General features: G+C 43.9%; 1 non-coding gene across 1 annotated transcript; it reads left to right on the top strand.

Annotated features, from left to right (window-relative positions):
• The first annotated feature begins 1,232 nt into the window (after nucleotides 1-1,232).
• Nucleotides 1,233-1,307, top strand: Trnas-uga (transfer RNA serine (anticodon UGA)). The gene has a single exon. It is a non-coding gene; the product is annotated as a tRNA-Ser (tRNA).
• The last annotated feature ends 5,733 nt before the right edge of the window (nucleotides 1,308-7,040 follow it).

Raw genomic sequence — 7,040 nt, 5'->3', positions numbered from 1 at the left:
GAATGCAAACCGACATCGCAAATATTGGACAAACACGCTAACGACGCTCTATACGCTCTCCCAGAGTGTAAATATGAATCACTTCGATCGTGAGAGGCGTCAACAAACATTCGCGAAGTAAGATCGCGTCGTCTCAAGCATACCTCCTAAAATCACCAAATATTACGGGGTAGCTAGGAGGTTATTTAGAAGTAAAATAATCCTACGCATTTCAAGTTATTCAATATTGCATACTAACTCTTCAGCTTTTTGATCAGCTATGTATTATTCCCACTATCACATTGAGGCGAAACAAGCGCTTCATCTAGAATGAATTTTTCACTCTACAGCGGAGTGTGCACTGAAATGAAACTTCCTGGTAGATTAAAACTGTGTGCCGGACCGAGACTCAAACTCGATACCTTTCTCTTTCGCGGGCAAGAGCTATAGCAGCTGAGCTACGCAAGCATGACTCACGCCTCGTCCTCACAGCTTTAAGTCCGCCATTACCTCGTCTCCTACCTTCCAACCTTCACAGAAGCTCTCCTGCGAATCTTGCAGAACTAGCACTGCTGGAAGAAAGGATATTGCGGAGACATGGCTTAGCCACACCCTGGGGGATGTTTCTAGAATGAAATTTTCACTCTACAGCTGAGTGTGCGCTGATATGAAACTTCCTGGCACATTAAAATTGTGTGCCGGACCGAGACTCCAACTCGGCACCTCTGCCTTCCGCGGGTAAGTGCTCTACCAGCTGAGCTACCCAAGCACGACTCACGCCCCGTCCGACCCTAGAAACATCTCCCAGGCTGTGGCTAAGCCACCTCTCCGCAATATCCTTTCTTCCAGGAGTGCTAGCTTTGCAAGGTTCGCAGGAGAGTTTCTGTGAAGTTTGGAAGGTAGGAGACGAGGTACTGGCGGAATTAAAGCTGTGAGGACGGGGGCGTGAGTCGTGGTTGGTTAGCTGAGCTGGTAAGGCACTTGCCCGCTATAGGCAAGGGTCCCGAGTTCGAGTCTCGGTCCGGCACACAGTTTTAATCTTCCAGGAAGTTTCATATCAGCACACACTCCGCTGTAGAGTGAAAATTTCATTCTATAACATCCCCCAGGCTGTGGCTAAGCCATGTCTCCGCAGTATCCTTTCCTCCAGGAGTGCTAGTTCTCCAAGGTTCGCAGGAGAGCTTCTGTGAAGTTTGGAAGGTAGGAGACAAGGTACTGGCGGAATTAAAGCTTTGAGGACGGGGCGTGAGTCATGCTTGGATAGCTCAGCTGGTAGAGCACTTGCCCGTGAAAGGCAAAGGTCCCGAGTTCGAGTCTCGGTCCGGCACACAGTTTTAATCTGGTAGGAAGTTTCAAGCGCTGGCATCATTTGAGAGATACGGAGGAGAGCGTGTGTGCCGGTACTTACTGCTACTGGCACCACATCATTATAACGCGCCTGTGGATAGAACATTGCGCCATAATTTAAGAATTAAATCTAAAATTAAAGAAGCTCTTTCAAATTTTGTCAGCATATGCTCCAGTATACTAATGTTTAAATTCTCAATTCTCAGAGTGATCAGATGAATATCTTTCCCTAGGTACATTGTTTTAAATAAAAAACAACTGCCTCTAAATAATAAAACTATAAAACCAAAAATCGATCTAAATGTGCAAATGTATGTCAAAATTAACTGTTACAAGTTTCAACGTGATCGGAACAAAATTTTGGTCAGAATCCACGTTTTTACAAAAAATTAAAGATGGTAAATATTAGACTGAAAATGGTGCATATGGCTCTAATCACTATGGGACTTCACATCTAAGGTCATCAGTCCCCTGGACTTAGAACTGCTTAAACTTAACTAACTTAAGGACATCACACATATCCGTGCCCGAGGCAGGATTCGAACCTGCGGCCGTAGCAGCTGCGCGGTTCCGGACTGAAACGCCTAGAACCGCTCAGCCGCAGCGACCGGCTGTTAGACTTACAAACATAAAAATTCGTATGAAGCTTGAGTTACATACAATTAACCTCTAATAGTTTTCGAGTAATTTACTGAGAACTAAATTTGGAACAAAACTTCTTTATTTGTAGTAGATCATCATTTATAGGATGGCTATTCGTAAAGTAAGCTCCGATCGGGTGCGAAATGGAAACCATAGTGAAAATCCGATGAAACGCTGGGCAGATGTAATGGGCGGCTTGTCTAGTATGCCCAAAAGATCGCGTCACACAGCTCTTTTTAATTCGGAGCGCATCGTGAGCACGTAAAGATACGTAGAGAATAAGGTCTCCCGCCAAGTATGGGGGCCTGGTGAAAGATCTCGCCACATGTGATGCAGCCGACATAACGTAACTATCATGCATTTCCTCCATCATGAGAATTCTCGGCCGCTCCATGCAGGGGCAATGAAAATGCTCCTGTAGTGTTTTCGATGGGGAGTGTTTGATTACCCTCAATACAACCCGTAATTTGCTCCCTTTGAGTTTCATCTCTGCTCAGATGAACCACTGCCCACGAAGACAATATTTTGGCATAGACAACGAGCTGTACACCAAGGTAGAGAATTGGCCGAAAAGACAGGCAGCAGAAGTCTATGACGAGGGTATTGGAGAGTTAGTACAACACTAAGACAAATGTCTAAGTCGCAGCGGCCACTATGTAGAGAAGTAGCTGGAAGGTGTAGCTAACTATTGCAAATAAAACATTTTTTATTTTCACAGTGATTTCGATTTCGCGACCGATCGGACCTTACTTTCCGAATAGTTCTCGTATTAATAACACAAAGTTTTGCTTACAGCACCTGATGAAACCCATTAAATAACAGAGCTGTAACAAGTTTCGAGAATTTGATATAAATGACAATCAGTACAAGGTCTCTTAAAGTTGTGGTTCAGGGGTCTTGTGCTACCGCCAGTCCCGTTCTGAAATTCTAGACGACAAACTTTAAATGCAGAGAAGCTAAAACATTTTCTACCATTATAGCCAACTGTGAATATGGCCTTGTTTTGGGTAATTCATAATGAAAAAGTATGCAAAAATTAAGATTTTATTGCGTGTAAATTGCAGTCACTTACTCACTTTTTTAATGTGAAAGCACTCACCATTAATGGTGATGAAACGTGGGTCGCTTGCGAGGTGCCGGGGCTAGCAGTGTATTTAACACTAAATTCTTCTAGAATATTCATATATTAACGATGCTCTAAGCCCCCCTATTCTAACTCCGAATTTTGCTGTTGCACATGGATTAAAAAGAAACGCAAACTGACTGTAATCGACCCTGCAAGAGGAGTAGCAAAGAGTTCGGAAACTGCAATAATTTAATTTGATAAATAAGTTAAACAAAGGAAAGTTTCATTAACGTAGTGAGAAATGAAAGGGTTGCTCTACCGATTAACAGAACGAAAGTTATGTCCAAAATAACAATATGATTTATTATGACTAAACTAAAACAATAAACAAAACACATGAAACACATCAAACTGACTCAAATTGGATACTCAAATAAATGCTGTGAAGGTGAAGTTGTCCCTAAACTAGATTGTGACATTTATGACGAAGTGGTATGTGGAGCCAATTCCTTGTAACTCAAATCTTAAGAGAAACACGCAGTAACCCAACATTAATTGCTGCTGCAGTAGTGAGAACTCAGACAATGAACACCCAAGACAGAACAAAGTTAGAAAAAGACGAACAGGCGTGCTCTGCTGAGCTCTGATTATCACCTAGGAAAATCCCCAATCTGCCGGTGCTGCGGACATACATTACCAAGCTGTCTTCTTAACTGCAAGAACATGATCTGGCGTATCGGAGGCGGTGGCTCGTTACTTCGACGTCACGTCGTGGTGATGATAATGTCGCGAGTATAGCCCGAAACAAATTATCCTGGTCCGGTTGTTCCAGACTAAAGACTTCCTAGCAATACAAATGCGCCTCTGAGGGAGACAAAGAAGGCTCGCCACACAATCACTGACGGTACAGTGATTGAGTTTAACAAGCGAGGTCACACAGTAACTCCGATACAGTCAACTTTAGCCAAAACTGCTCAAGACAGACAACATAGGCCGCTTGTACGCAGAACGCTCAATTGCCAACTGTACTTGGAAAGTTACGTTGAAGTCGGAACTTCAGCAACTTTGTCAGACAGTTACAATTAAATAAAAGTATATTAGACAGCCAACGGAAGGCAGGCTGTCCAGAGCAGCGAGAGTTCAGTCTTGTAACCTACTCCGACCGAAAGGCGAGAGCCGACTCTCACAAGAGCACCTGTACAAACCGAACACAGAACATTCCTGCCTACACGACAGTGGCCGTGGTTAAACGTTTCAATCAGCAACTCTAAAACGGCGGAAAATTCCACTCTATTGCCGAAGCACTACCTTTCCACCAATGGAGATTCTCGGCGCCAATATCTGCGCCGATTTTGCTACATCACGGAGCTATGCCCTGAGCAAGACAATCACAGTTACAATTTTGCACAAAACGCTGGCATTTGCCTGCCACGACTGCCTGGTGACACAAGTCTTTCCCACGCCTCGTTGGCAGCCCGCCAGAAACGGTTTTCACTAAGTTTCTGCGAAGTAACGGAATCTCTACCCCAGCCACTCCATCAGGCCCCTGTGGGCGTGTCGCCGCCGCTCTTATGACAATGTTGGCGTCTCGAAAGCATTCACTCGACTCCCTCACACCTGTCGGCTTAACCCTTTCAAGATCAGAAGAGCCCGCCGTCACCGGACCACCCGGGTGACGAGAGACGCTGTGTGGGAAGTCCACGTGTGAAGAAATTTGTGACTTTTCACCACATGCAATCAGAGAGGAAGATCGAGTTTCTCAGAGAAATATGAGAGGGGGCTCATGCCACCTCTCATAGCCCCTACGCCATTTTAGATTGTAATTGGTGAGCGGTTGGCTCACTTAGGAGCAAGGTAGTGAGTCAATTGCCCAAGAATAATCTTGCAAACTGACTTCACATACAGCACTCTATACAAAAATTACTGCAACAGAAAATGCAGCTCATAAAGAGATGATTATTTATGATGTAGCCAACTTCACCTTCTTAATGTGGTAATCTAATGCTCACATCACACATCCATACCCAGGGAGCCCATTCCAAACACTGATTCACACAGACATTCATGCTCTAAATATGGCCCGGGCATGTAAGCCAAATACGGAGCAGTTTATTCTTTACAATCAGAGTTGGAGTGCTCCGCAATTAAATGCCCAAGATGTTACAACAATTTCAATCATTAAACTAACCTGAACTCAATCACACATGTTACTATTTAAGTTAACAATCTCCTTGTGAGCTTTCAGAATCTAATTACAACCCCTGATTCATTCTGTCTCCCTGCAGCAAGAATAACCTCTACAAAATGTTCCCTGAACTGATGGTCCATTCACAATGACAGTGGTGGTATCTGCTTCACTTTATGGGGACTTCTGGCACACTGTTTGCAAACACACACCAGTAAATACAGAATACTAAAAAAACATGGTGTGGAGAACAATACAGTAATTTGTGCGCCCTACTCTATTACTTACATAAGAATTACAATTCAAAACACAAGCACATACAAGGTATAAATACATTATAAAAATAACAATAGAGAACGAAATTTAAAAAAAAAGGTTCATGGAGTGTCAAGTTGTGTTTGCACATTGCACAATGTTCACGATTGTGCTGAGAATGATGCACTAAATCACATTGTTAGAAATATTTGAAGCACTTCACAAATTTGTTAGTTTCTTTGAGGGGGTTCGTATATTGAGTCATATGCATTGATGCACGTGGTTCCATGTCTTGAGCATAGGAGGGTGGCTTTTGGGATGGGGCCACAGTACTGACATCACATAGGGCTAAATTTCGGGTGTTGTTGCTACGTTGTTGCATCAACAATAGGGTGTGCTGGAGCATCTGCAGTACGCTGTTGAGATTGCAGCTAGACCCACGCATATGATCACGGCAGTACAGTAGGAAGACATAGTGATAGGCTCTCCTCACGTCGATTAATTGTCTCTGAGGTCTACTAGTTGGGATACATCACTAGTCCAGGTCTCTTCCCTCCATGAACAGTACTCTACGTTTCGCAATATTGCAGTTCGACGAGGGATGATGGCACGTGGAGTGACTCCACAAGTGTGTGAGGTCATCCATACAGGATCGAACTAGGAGCGGCAATTGCTACAACTGCTCTCTAAGTGAGAGGAGAAGTTAGAAATGAGACAACTCACTTGTTAGAGTTTGTGGCACGATACTGCTTTGTGTATGCAGATCGGCCAACGCTAGTGAGTTGTAAAAACTCAAACAGGTTATTATATAGCGTCCCTTTCTGTCCTGAGGCACATGAGGCGCAGGTTCTGACACCTTATGTGATCTTCGTGTACTCACGAAAACGTGGTCTGCCGCAGGGAATCCCTCCAAACGGCTGCCGCGTCCGGAGAGCTAGCTGGCTGTTGCGTGCTGGTTTCAGTGTCAACGGTCAGCCACACTTTCGCTTGTGGCCCGGCGACGGCTGTCTGATGCCTAATCCCCCAGGTATACGGCCCGGTGACTGTCAGCTTGTAGGACCGGACGCTCCCGCGCCCTTCCCGTCAGGTGGCGTGCTGACGCTCCTCTTCTTGCAGATAGCCGATGACCTCTTGTTTTTGATCCGGTTGGCCTCTGCATTGCCACGATTCCCGTCATCTGCACAGTTCTGACAAAAATCTTAAGCCTAACTTTTTCCCATGACCTTCTATGTTATAATAAATTTACGTAATGATACATTGATGGTCTGTCATTTCAGACACTCTTAGTTTAATTTTATAGTTATCACTCTATGACTATCATTATAACAAAATCTTGGTGCATCTAATGTAGACATGGAAATAATTTATCTTGATATTTGTGTAGGGACCGATCTCATTACTGTACATGGATGAACAATTAAATGTGCGGGCCCGCACTAATATTACTATTACATATATAGATCGACAGTAGACATACTCAACAATTAACTACCATTTGCCAACGATCTACATTCTATGTCTTTTGAATAAATTATGTTATTATGCAGGTTGAAGTTTTACTGAGCT

Source organism: Schistocerca serialis, chromosome 2, assembly GCF_023864345.2.
Source record: "Schistocerca serialis cubense isolate TAMUIC-IGC-003099 chromosome 2, iqSchSeri2.2, whole genome shotgun sequence".
In the NCBI taxonomy this organism is placed as follows: domain Eukaryota; kingdom Metazoa; phylum Arthropoda; class Insecta; order Orthoptera; family Acrididae; genus Schistocerca; species Schistocerca serialis.
This window is presented reverse-complemented; position numbering and strand designations above follow the sequence as displayed.